A 12,606-nucleotide genomic window follows, 5' to 3' on the forward strand; every position below is an offset into this window, starting at 1 on the left:
CGGCGCCTGCGAGCTCTGCGCATGTGCCGACCGCTCAGGGCGCCGGCTAGAGAGCGCGCTAGCATTTGAACCTCCCGCCCAGTCTGCGTGGTCTTCTGCAGGGAGGACTCAGCTGCGCCTGCGCGGACCTTTGTGCCGACAGTTAATCTTTTATTTTGGTTGTTGCTAGAACGTGCTTCCACTCAAATAGTGCCTGACTGTCTGCTTTGGGTCTTGATTTTTGGTTAGTTTGGGATACCTACGTGAGAAACCCCCAGAGATGTTCAAAGTGGTAGTGGAGACGGTTGTTATCCATTACTACATGGATGAAAGTTGTTGAGAGTAAGAATACCGAAGGCCTTTCGGGACCGGAAGTTAAGTCCGGGGGTACAGAATGGTCTGAGCAGAGATACAGTGCCGAAAACCATTCTGATTCTAGCAGCGCTGACCTAGGCTCTCCATGCAGCACCTGCCCCAAGCAGAAGAGGCCAAAGTCTAGCACTTACCACATTTTTGTGTGGTGGTTAGTTCATTCACAATGTAGCTCTGGCTGGCCTGGAACTCACGGTAATCTTTGTGCCTCTGCCTCTGGGACTAAAGACTAAAGGCATGCATGACCATGCCTGGTTACTTCTCACATTTATTTGCAAATAATCTGGGTAGCTTGTTAAAACTGACATTGCGATTCAGTGGGATGTCCAGTGCTGCAGGCTCACAAGGGCTGAGGCATATGCAGAGACATTGTTCTAGTCTCTGTACTACAGGGTCTTGGTCAAATTAAACGTTGGCTCGCTCGCTCTCTCTCTCTCTCTCTCTCTCTCTCTCTCTCTCTCTCTCTCTCTCTCTCTCTCTCTCTCTCTCTCTCCTCCTCCTCCTCCTCCTCCTCCTCTCCCTCTTCCTTCCTTCCTTCCTTCCTTCCTTCCTTCCTTCCTTCCTTCCTTCCTTCCTTCCTTCCTTCTCCTCCTCCTGCTTCATAAGGATAAAGTATTTTAACTCAAATTATTAAGATTAAGAGAATGAATACAGTCGGGCGGTGGTGGCGCACGCCTTTAATCCCAGCACTCGGGAGGCAGAGCCAGGCGGATCTCTGTGAGTTCGAGGCCAGCCTGGGCTACAGAGTGAGTTCCATGAAAGGCGCAAAGCTACACAGAGAAACCCTGTCTCGAAAAAAAAAAAAAAAAGTTGAAAGAGAATGAATACAAGCCAGGCAGTGGTGGCAGAGCCTGGTCTACAGAGCAAGTTCCAGGACAGCCAGGCTACACACACACACACACACACACACACACACACACACACACACACACACACACAGAGAACGAACACAAGTTGCTTAAGATGGTGCCAGAAAAGAATAAGCACCCAGTAATGGGTCAGAGAAATTAAATGCCTTACTGAAGATGTATGGCAAAGTATTAATATGAATTTATGCCTCATTCGCAGCTTCATATACCACCTCTATGTATATGATGCTCAATTTTATGCATCAAATACAGCCCTCTTCTCTCACCCCCAGATTCTTATTTCCAACTGTCTACCTGACATCTCTTGGGTGGGTTCCTTCCCAGCCTCCTCTCCTCTCCTCTTTCTTCCTTTTCTTCTCCTCCCCTCCCTCCCTTTCCCTCCTCTCCTCTCCCTCCCTTCCCCTCCCCTTCTCCCCTCCCCCTTCTTCTCTCTTCTTTTACATCTCTCCTGGTGTTGGAGATTGAATTCTGAGGGCTCCACACATCTAGTTAAATGCTCTATTAATGAACTACATCCCTGAATTTATATACATTTTAAATATTTGTTTATTTATTTTGAGGCAGGAGCTCAATATGTTATAGCCCAAGAAGCTATAACTCTGAACTCACTCTGGAGCCCAGACTGTCCTTGAACTTTCAATCCTCCTGCCTTAGTTTACCAAGTAAATGACATTCCCAGGCTCTGGGGGTTAGGACATGGATATCTTTGGAGGGTGTTATCTAGTTTACCACATACCTCACACTTATTATATCCAAAACTGAATTCATGATTTTTCAATATTATCCACTTAGAGAAAGACATTAAAAATTCAGGTTTACCTTCTACCCACACCTTGTTCAATGATATGTCACTCACTGTGATAGTGTTTTTCTTTTTGAGAGGGGTCTCTCTGTGTTGCCCAGGTTGGTCTTAGACTCCTGGGCTCAAGTGATCCTCTGTCCTGCTGTTCTACCAAACACACCTCATTCTAATCCCCACCGGCAATCTGATGCTTCATTGTAGGGGTCTGCTTGGCCTCTAAGTAGCTTACTGCTACAATCTACCTGCCTGGTTAAGAAATAATTTCAAAGAAGAGTGAACTTAGGATTCTAGTTCCTGGTTCTTTTTGTTTCTGTGTTTTGAAACAGGAATATTACCTAGGTTAGCCTTGAACTCTCCATCTTCTTCCCTCAGCCTCCTGAACTTTGATTACAATTGTGTGAGTCACCAAAATGGCTCATTTCCTCCTCCTCCTCCTCCTCCTCCTCCTCCTCCTCCTCCTCCTCCTCCTCTCTTTCAAAGCAGGGTCTTACTATAAAGCCTCCGCTAGCCTGGAACATGCCATCTGGAACTACCTTGTAGGTCAAGCTGACCTCACAGTCGCAGCAATCCTCCTGCCTCTGCCTCCCAAGTGCTGGCTTTACAAAGCATTACTGCCATAGCAGGATAACTCAAGATTTTTTTTAAAGATGTATATATATATATTTGGTTTTTTTGAGACAGGGTTTCTCTGTGTAGCTTTGTGCCTTTCCTGGAACTCAGTTGGTAGCCCAGGCTGGCCTCAAACTCACAGAGATCCGCCTGGCTCTGCCTCCCGAGTGCTGGGATTAAAGGCGTGCGCCACCACCGCCCAGCAAAGATGTATATTTTTTAAATTTTGTGTGTATGGATGTTTTGCTTGCCTGTATGTGTGTATAGCACATGTATGTACTGCCCACAGAGACTACAAGAAGGTGTCGGATCCCCTGGAACTGGAATTATAGATGACTGTAAACTGCTATGTGCATGCTGGGAACCGAACTTGGGTCCTCTGGAAGGGCAGCCAGTGCTCTTAACCACTGAGCCATCTCTCTGTCCCCTTAGCTCATGGTTTTAATTCAAGAACACCTGCATTTTCCTGACCCTTCTTTAATTCCTTAGAATCTGGATAGTGAATTAATTCCTTTTCATCTTCTCTGGTTTATGCATGAAATCTCATCAGTATGCACCAGTGTTGTGGCTCAGTGGTGGAGTGCTAGCCTAGCATGCAAAAGGTCCTGTGTTCGCTCCATAGCACTGGGGGGGAAATCTTACCACTTTTTCTATGTTCAGTTCTTGTGTTAAATAGCTTTATGTCAACTTGACACAAGCTACAGTCATCAGAGAGGGAGGAACCTCAATTAAGAAAATGCCTCCATAGCTGGTGGTGGCACATGTCTTTAATCCCAGCACTCAGGAGGAAGAGGCAGGCAGATCTTTGTGAGTTCGAGACCAGCCTGGTTTACAGAACAAGTTCCAGGACAGTCAAGGCTATACAAAGAAACCCTGTCTCTAAAAAATCAAAAAGAAAAAAAAAGAAAAGAAAAAGAAGAAAATGCCTCTATAAGATAGGGTCATAGACAAACCTGTAGGGCATTTTCTTAATTATTGATTGATGTGGGCAGTCCATAAGAAAGCTGAGAGCAAGCTAGTAAGTAGCACCTTTCCACGGCCTCTGCACAAGCTCCTGCATCCAGGTTCCTGTTCTGCTTAAGGTCCTGTCCTGACTTCTTTCAATGATGGACTATGTACAATGTGGAAGTGTAAGCCAAATAAACTGTTTCCTCCCTAAGTTGTTTGGGTGATGGTGTTTTATCATAGCAATAGTAACCCCAAACTATGACAATTTTCATGTAGGAAAATATATGTGTCTTGTGTGTGTGTGTGTGTATTGCATATTCAAACCCACTTCCTTAACTAGGTTTATTGTCTTTATTGTTTATTTATTTATTCTTTCCCTCACTCCCTTCCTCCTTCATTCCTCCATTTCTTTTTGTTTGTTTTGGAGGAAGCATCTTACTATGTAGCCAAAGCTGCCTTAGCTTCCTGAGTGCTGGCATTACAAAGGTGTGCCAACTACACTCAGATGTATCTAAAATTTCTGAATCTTGTGTGTGTGCACAAATGCATGCTCACTTGTACGGGTGTGCATTTTGTGGTATTGTGTCAGAGTCCAGGTCCTTGGCATACCTATTAAATGTTCTGTCACTGAACGATGTCCCCATTTCTCTGAAGCAGGGCCACCAGAAGCGTTTCGGGCAGGGCTTTAGTCATAGCTGCATTGCCAGGGTCTGTGATGATTGATCATTACTGTCAGTTTGGCAGGATTTAGAATTACCTGGGAGATAAACCTCTAGGCCTGTCTATCAAGGCTTTTCCACAGAGGTTAACCAAGGAGAAAAAATACCCTGAATTAGGCAGCACTATTCACTGAGTCCAGACTGAATTAGAAAAAGAAAGTGTGCTGAACACCAGCATTTATCTTTTTCTGTTTCCTGGCTGTGGATGAATTTGACCAGCTACCTTGAATACCTGCTGCCAAGCCTTCCTTACTGCGATGGACTGCGTACCCTCAAACTGTGATCCAAAGTAAGCCATTCCTTCCTTAGGTTGCTTCTTGCCAGGCATTTGGTCACAGCTATAACAGCCCCCACGTCTCAGTAGTCCCCCATACCTTAGCACAACTTAACTTGGCACTTCCATGGTGGAAGTACCATTCAGGCCATAAAACTTGGCACACAGACAGCACCACCGGCCAAAAAATGAAAACAAAGACCCAATTCATCAAAGTCCACAGTTCTGGGAAAGTCTCTAAATGTTACTTTGCTTTTTGGCTTCTGTAATTCTGCTTCTGGCTAATGGTTCTTGCCATGTCAATAGAGGATATGGTTTTTGTGCTTAAAAGTACACCCTGAGAAAGGTTCAGGCTACATTGGTATTCCAGTCGCCAGCCCTGCTAATTGTCCTAAACCCTTGTCCAAGTAGTCTTCTCTGGTGGATACTCTACAACAATAACAACAAGAAAAGTAAGTAATGCAGGGTACACCTTGAGTCCAAAGGGGCAAGGTTGTGCAAGGTCCAGCTCATCTCCTTTCACTCATCCCCAGCTCATGTTATGACTAAGCCACTGTGCCAATGACTAGAATTTGAGTTTGGAACCAGCCACGATGGTCCACACCTGTGAGCCTAACGCTGAGTAGGCCAAGGCAGGAGGACTGAGAATTCAGTCAGCCTGGCCTATATAAAAAATATTCGTGGTGTAGTAGCTCCCTAGCACTGGGGAGGAGGAAGAGGGATCACCAAGTGTTCTAGTCCAGCCTGAGCTATTAGGTGAGACTCTGGTCTCACAACACACACACACACACACACACACACACACACACACACACACACACACACACGCACAGAGACAGACAGAGACAGACAGAGACAGAGCACTTTGAGTGACAAAAGTTGTTTTTCAATTCCTTTCCTGCACGTTCTTTTGGTACCAGGACTTCAACTTCGGTATCCTTGCTAACACGTTTGCACAGTCATCTCTTCTTTGTGGTGAATGATACCTAGCTTATCCTGTGTTTGATCACCCTGTTTCATTCTCTCTTCCTTAAGTTCCTATTTCATGGCATCCCCATAATGGATTAAAGAACCGAGGGCTAGGAAGGATGACTTATATCCAGAATCAGCATCATTTCACTGCTTCCTCCAAACTGAGGGGCTCTCATGTAATCAGCCTGCTCTTAAAGAGGTGACTCGTTTCCCTGATAACTGGCGTTTTCTGCTGGCCAGCTTGTGTAAGAGGAAGCCCATCTTGTTGAGCTCATATGGCAACCACAGCCACTCAGCTCCTGGGTCTGTTGTGTCAGCTCTGGGGTAGCTAAGGACACTGGCTGACTGACCATCAGGATGAATCATCTTCTGGTTCTTGAGTGTCTCCTCTATGGCAAGTACTTTCTTGTGGGTGTGGACCTGGGCTAGTAGGACCCACGTAGCAGCCGACGCAGATTCGAGCCTCCTCTAGTCCGGCTCTCTTTGGTTCAATCTTCTGACATTAGTGGTTTTTTATTTTTTGCTTTTGTGGTGCTGCAGTCTGGGGCCTCACGGATGTCAGGCAAGTGTTTTACCACTGAGCTGTACCCTGAGTGTTCCAAGTTTCACTAGACTTCCCAGGTTGGCCTGGGACACATTTCATGGTTCAGGCAGGTCTGAGGCTTGTGATTCTCCTGCCTTAGCTACCTGAGTGGCTGGGATTGTAGACCTCCACACTGATCTCTGCTTCTTCTTTTCAGTCTCTGACTAGCCTGGCAGGCATTCGCTATTGCTCAAGAGACTGTGTATAAACTCCAAGCTGCTTTTCTTCCCTTGTGGAGGAAATAGCCAAGAGCTCTCACTGTAGCTGCATTCATTGCAAAGATTTCACTTATCTGTTATCTTTTAAAGATATGGAGTCAGGAAGCAGCTGTCTAGTTTTTGATGGTTTTATTTTGTTTTGAGACAGGGTTTCATGTGTCAGAGCCTGACCTCAAACTTGCAATATAACTGAGAATGACCTTGAACTTTTGACCCTCCTGTTTTTACCTTCTAAGCACCGGGATTACAGGCTTGTGCCACCATATGTCCAGTTTTATGCAGTGTTGGAGATTGAACCCAGGGATTGTGCATATAGGCAAGCAGTCTACTGTGTGGTAGTTCCAGCACCTCCATTTTCGATTAATACCTAAAATTGCAGCATCCTATCTGTGAAGTAGATTTGAGTTTTCTCTTCTTACTAAGAAAAGTTTTTTTTTTTTTTTTTTGTGTGTGTGTGTGTGTGTGTGTGTGTGTGTGTGTGTGTGTGTTTGATGTGTGTGTAGGCACACAGTCATTCCATGGCGTGCATGTGGAGGTCAGAGGACAACTTTCAGGATTTGGTTCTTTCTTTCCACGTTGTGACTTTTCTAGATTGAACTCCTATCATCAGGCTTGTGCAACAAGCCATTTTATCTGCTAAGCAATCTCACTGGGCAGATATTTTTTTCTTCTTTAATAGTAGTTTTTATTGGATAGTCTCCATCTCCCCCCGCTAGGCCATAGGTATGAGTGGAGGAAGAGGTCTCAGTGCAGCGGAAGTGAGTAACACCAGAGTCTTCTAGGTCAAATGTTTGTATCTTGATGCTTTATGTACCTGTTTATGTTCAGTCTCAAATGTCCTGTTTCCATCATACAGTGGATTGTTGTTGTCATCTTCATGGCTTGGTGGAGCTGATAAAATACCCATAATGGGTAGGTATAGGTGTGCACTAACTCCATGTATAGTTGATTAATGGTTTCTAGAACAAATTACCACAACTTTGGTGGGTTGAAACACTGCAACATGATCTCCTTGTTCTGGGAGTCAGAGTTGAAACTCACTACAACTGGGTTGAAATCGAGGTGTCACTAGGGCTACATTCCCCCTGAAAGCTCGTAGAAGAGAATCTATTTCTGCCTTTTCCGGCTCCTGGTGGTTGCCAGTGTTCCTTGGCTTGTGGCTGCGTCACTCCAATCTCTGTTTCAAAGTCACCGTGTTCCTGTGTTAGGACCGTGACCAAAGCAACTTATAGAAGGAAGAATTTATCTAGGATTACAGTTCTAGAGGATTTAAGAGTCCATGATGGCAACAAGTGGCGGGCATGGTGACAGGGACAGAAGCTAAGAGCTCGCCTTTGGAACTGGAAGCTGGAAGTGGAAACAATGCATTGGGAGTGGCGCCAGACTTTGAAACCGCAAAGCCTGCACACAGTGACATACTTCCTTCAGCAACTCTAAACCCACCCAAACAGTGCCACCAGCTGGGGACTACATGCTCACGCACCTGAGTCTGTGGAGCACACGCTCATTCAAACCGCCACACTTGCTTTGTCTTCCCTTCTACGTGTGTTAAATCTCCCCCAGCTTTTCTTTTGTGTAAGCTAGGTGTGGTGGAACACACTTGTAATCCCAGCACTCGGGAGGTTGAGGCAGGAGGAGCACACATTGGAGGCCAGCTTGGGCTAAAAAGTGATTTTTGTGCTCAATTTGGGCTATGTAATAAGGCAGAATTTAAGAATGATACACAAGATTACATTTAGGACTCGTGAGAACAATCCAGTAAAAATTTCCCATTTTTAGATCTGTAGCTTAACCACTGGTTTGATGTTCACTTGTAGTCCCAGCACTGGGGAGGTGTGTGGTGGAGCACATCTGTAAACCTCAGCATTGGGGATGTGTGTGGTGGAACACATCTGTAATCCCAGCACTGGGGAGGTGTGTGGTGGAGCACATCTGTAATCCCAGCACTGGGGATGTGTGTGGTGGAGCACATCTGTAATCCCAGAACCGGGGAGAAGTGTGGTGGAGCACATCTGTAAACTTCAGCTCTGGGGAGGTGTGTGTTGGAGCACACCTGTAAACCTCAGCACTGGGAGGTGTGTGGTGGAGCACACCTGTAAACCTCAGTACTGGGGAGGTATGTGGTGGAGCACATCTGTAATCCCAGAACCGGGGAGATGTGTGGTGGAGCACATCTGTAAACTTCAGCTCTGGGAAGGTGTGTGTTGGAGCACACCTGTAAACCTCAGCACTGGGGAGGTGTGTGGTGGAGCACATCTGTAAACCTCAGCACCGGGGAGGTATGTGGTGGAGCACATCTGTAAACCTCAGCACCGGGGAGGTATGTGGTGGAGCACATCTGTAAACCTCAGCACCGGGGAGGTGTGTGGTGGAGCACATCTGTAAACCTCAGCTCTGGGGAGGTGTGTGGCGGAGCACATCTGTAATCCCAGCACTGGGAGCTGTGTAGTGGAGCACACCTGTAATCCCAGCACCGGGGAGGTGTGTGGTGGAGCACAAACAAAATCTATTACTTGATCACAGCTGTAAAATATCTTTGCTAGGTAAGGGAACATTTCTAGATACTAGGAGATTTAGGACATGGGTGTCTTCTTGGATATATTTTTGGTAGGTAAAAGCCTACCAGACATGGTTGTGGTCAAGCCGTCGCTCTCCACCAGAACCCTGTGGTATTCCAACATCTACTTTCAGCTGCTGGGTTAGTCTCTTGCACGGAGGCCAGATCTTGCTCTAGAACTTACAAGACTGCTGCTCTCCTTTCATAGTTCTCTAGAGATGCTGTACAGCATCCTTTTGTCCCAAGGCTCTGGGCCGTGTGCCTGAGTGTCCCATAGTACAGACCTAACTTTCTCTGAGTCTCAAACCTGACAGCCTTTCAAGTCATTAGATGGATGGATCAAGTCCATCTATTCTATCCAGTCTTGAGAATCCACCAAGCACGGTTCCTCCTCCGATGATTGCAATGCCAATGCACAACGTGCCCTTCACCTTAGAAGGGTTATTCTGTGAGTTCTAGACTACTCAAGTCCTAGAAATTTCTGCCATATGGCAAACCTCTAGATGGTTGTGGAAATTTTCTCCTGTTCGATGGAATATTCAGTCATTATTTGAACTTACTCTTTTCTATTTGCCAGGACCACTACCATATCCCATATCTTTCATTCTTTTTTTGGCAAGGGGAGGGGTTTTGAGACTGGATTTCTCCAGGTAACCCTGGCTGTCCTGGATCTTGTTTTGTAGATCAGGCCGGCCTCAGACTCACAAAGATTTGCCTGCCTCTGTCTCCTGAGTTCTGCCAGCTCCCTGTCTTTCTAATAGGCAAACATTGATATTCTTTGGAGTCCAAAGATGATAAAGGTCCCATAGAAGGAGGGAGAAGGAGAGAGAGAGAAAGAGAAAGAGATTCCTTCTAGAGAAAAGTCAACTGCTTTTGTTAGATCCTCTGTACTGATGGAGAGCTACAACACATCTGTCAGATCAGTAATCACATCTCAAGTGCCAGAGGACGTATTAAAAATCTCCACCCAGCATGGTAGTTACAGTCATGGTTACAACTCAGTTAAATTTATGGTAGTCCACCATCATTTTCCCGAGTCTGGTTTCTGTAGTGTCCAGATTTCACGGAGGTACACAGAAATTGTGTTTGATGGTGTCCCCTCTGAGATGTGGTATTGCTTCTAATGTACTGTCTTGGCTTCTGTGGGGTTATGGAGCATCAAGGTTTACACTTGACCTTTTCTACAACAAAAGGTTGTAACTTCTCAGGTCAGGAAGCTGATGTGAAGGTTCTGGTGTCTGCCAAATGTATTTCCACCAATCTTTCCTCTCAGAAACTGAAGGACTAGCTGCAGGGTGGGTCGAGAACATGTTGAACCATTGTGAAATGGACTTGGCCTAGAAGTCCTTTTACCATTTGGCTTCTGTAGTCCAAATTCATCATCTAGTTGATGGTCCTTGTTGCTTAGAGTTTGATAACTCTAAGCATTAAATGATATCTACCAGCACTAACAGCTCTTGGCATAGTGTGGGTGTTCAAAAGCAAAACATGCTGGCCTGTCTTTCTGCAGACATCCTGACTCCCCTTGGAGTGATTTCCTTAACTCTTGAGGGTTTTTCCTTCCCCAGATTGCCTTTCACAATACAGCATAGTTATCAAAAACGAAGACGGAAGTGTTTATCCAATTATTCCTTATCAATAAAAAATCAGGAGTCTGATATCAGGGTAAAAGCCTGAATGATCAGAAAAACAGAGAAGCAACCAGCCACTTCCTCTTTTGTAAGGGTCGAGAACCTCTCTAAGCCCTTCCTCAGTCCTCCAAAAACCTTTATGGTTAATTCTGGTCAACTAGTGGCTAGCCCTGCGCTCTGATTCAAAACAAACTTTATTGTCAGAGTGCAACCAAAATATCACACAACAGAAGACTGGGGTGTGTGTGTGGAGAGATGGCTCAGAGGTTAAGAGTGCTTTTTGCTCTACAGAAGACCCAGGTTCCATTCTCAGCACCTACATGGTGACTCACAACCATCATAACTCCAGTTCCAGGAGATCCAACACCTTCTTTTGACTCCAAGAACATCAGTCGTGTACATGGACGTGTGTGTGTGTGTGTGTGTGTGTGTGTGTGTGTGTGTGTGTGCAGACAATCACTCATAAAATAAGTAAATCTAAAAATATATTTAAAAAGGAAGACTTAGCTCAGTAAACAGTTGTCAGATGTTGGGCAAATAGTTTAGCCTCTTCATAATTCTGTTTCTTTATAAGGTGGAAAAAGTCAGTATGTATCTCTCAGTACTGTGTTGTGAAATGTGTAAACAGACAGGAACATCCAGGATCCCCCGGCATATAGTAAGCACACGTAACTGTTAGCTATTATTGCTGTTATTGTTGGCAAGCTCTCCCGCTCAGAATTCTTGTTAGCCTAGTGTTTCCTCAGCGTCTCCAGCTGTCACTCTCTCACTCCGTTCTTTAATCCCTCTTTTCTCCTCTTCATATCCAAACTATAATTCTTACTAGATTTCTGTTTAGCTTTCTGCTTCCAAGTTAGACAGCAACATTTTTTGAAAACATAGTCATATAAATGTTTAACTTGCCAGGCATGGTGACTCATAGCTGTAATCCTGGCACTTAGGATGCTGAGGCAGGAGGATTGCCACAAGTCCAAGGCACACCTAGGCTACATAGTAAATTCTAGACCAGCCTGGACTTCAGAGTAAAATCCTGTTTCAAAAAAACCAAAATAAAAAACCAAACCAAACCAAAAATGTTTCCCTTACACTTACTCTGTGCTGAATGGTTTTTGTCTTTGGTTGGTTTTTTTTGTTTTGTTTTGTTTTTGTTTTTGTTTTTGTTTTTGTTTTTGTAGGAATCAATTCAGTCTTAAACTTCAGAATCTCCTGCCTCTACCTCCCAAGTGCTAGGATTTAAGGTGTGTACCACCATGCCTACTTTATTTGGTGCCAGGGATTGAACCCACGGCTTCCAGAATGTTAGGCAGGCATGCTATCAATTGAGCTATAGTCCCAGGTGGTTTTTTTGTTTGTTTTGGTGTGTGTGTGTGTGTGTGTGTGTGTGTGTGTGTGTGTGTGTTTCATTTAGTTTCTTGTTTTTACATCCTAACCGAGCTTCCCCTCCCTCTCCTCTTCCCAGCCCCTCCCCACCTCCCCTGTTTGCCCCGTTCCTTCCTCCTCCACTCTTTCTCTTCAGATACAGGCAAATCTGGAGTGCATTATCTTAACTGATGATTGATGTGGGAGGGCCCAGCCCATTGTCGGTGGTGCCATTCCTGGGCATATGGCCCTGGGGTGTATAAGAAAGCAGGCCGAGCAAGCCATGGAGAGCAAACCAGTGAGCAGTGCTCCTCTGTGGCCTCTGCATCTGCTCCTGCTTCCAGGTTCCTGACCTGACCTCCCTGAACGATGTACTACAAACTGGAAGGTGACTCTTTCTTCCCCGAGTTGATTTTGGTCAATGGTGTTATTATCACAGCAATGGAAACACTACCTAAGACAGTATTTAGAAAAAAATTACTATTTCTGTGTATGTACATGCGTGTTGTGTGTATGTGAACACACACATACCCCAGCACCCTGTGAAGATCAGAGGAGAACTTCTCACAGTTCTTCCCTTCCACTTCAGTGTGTGTTTCAAAGGGTCGGAGTCATCAGGCTTACAGCAAGTACTTTTACTCAGAGATGCCTCACTGGTCCTGTATTTTTATTGTAATTTATTCTAATAATTGTGGTGATATTTTGTTGTACTCT

Source organism: Peromyscus eremicus, chromosome 1 (genome assembly GCF_949786415.1).
Source record: "Peromyscus eremicus chromosome 1, PerEre_H2_v1, whole genome shotgun sequence".
Lineage (NCBI taxonomy): Eukaryota > Metazoa > Chordata > Mammalia > Rodentia > Cricetidae > Peromyscus > Peromyscus eremicus.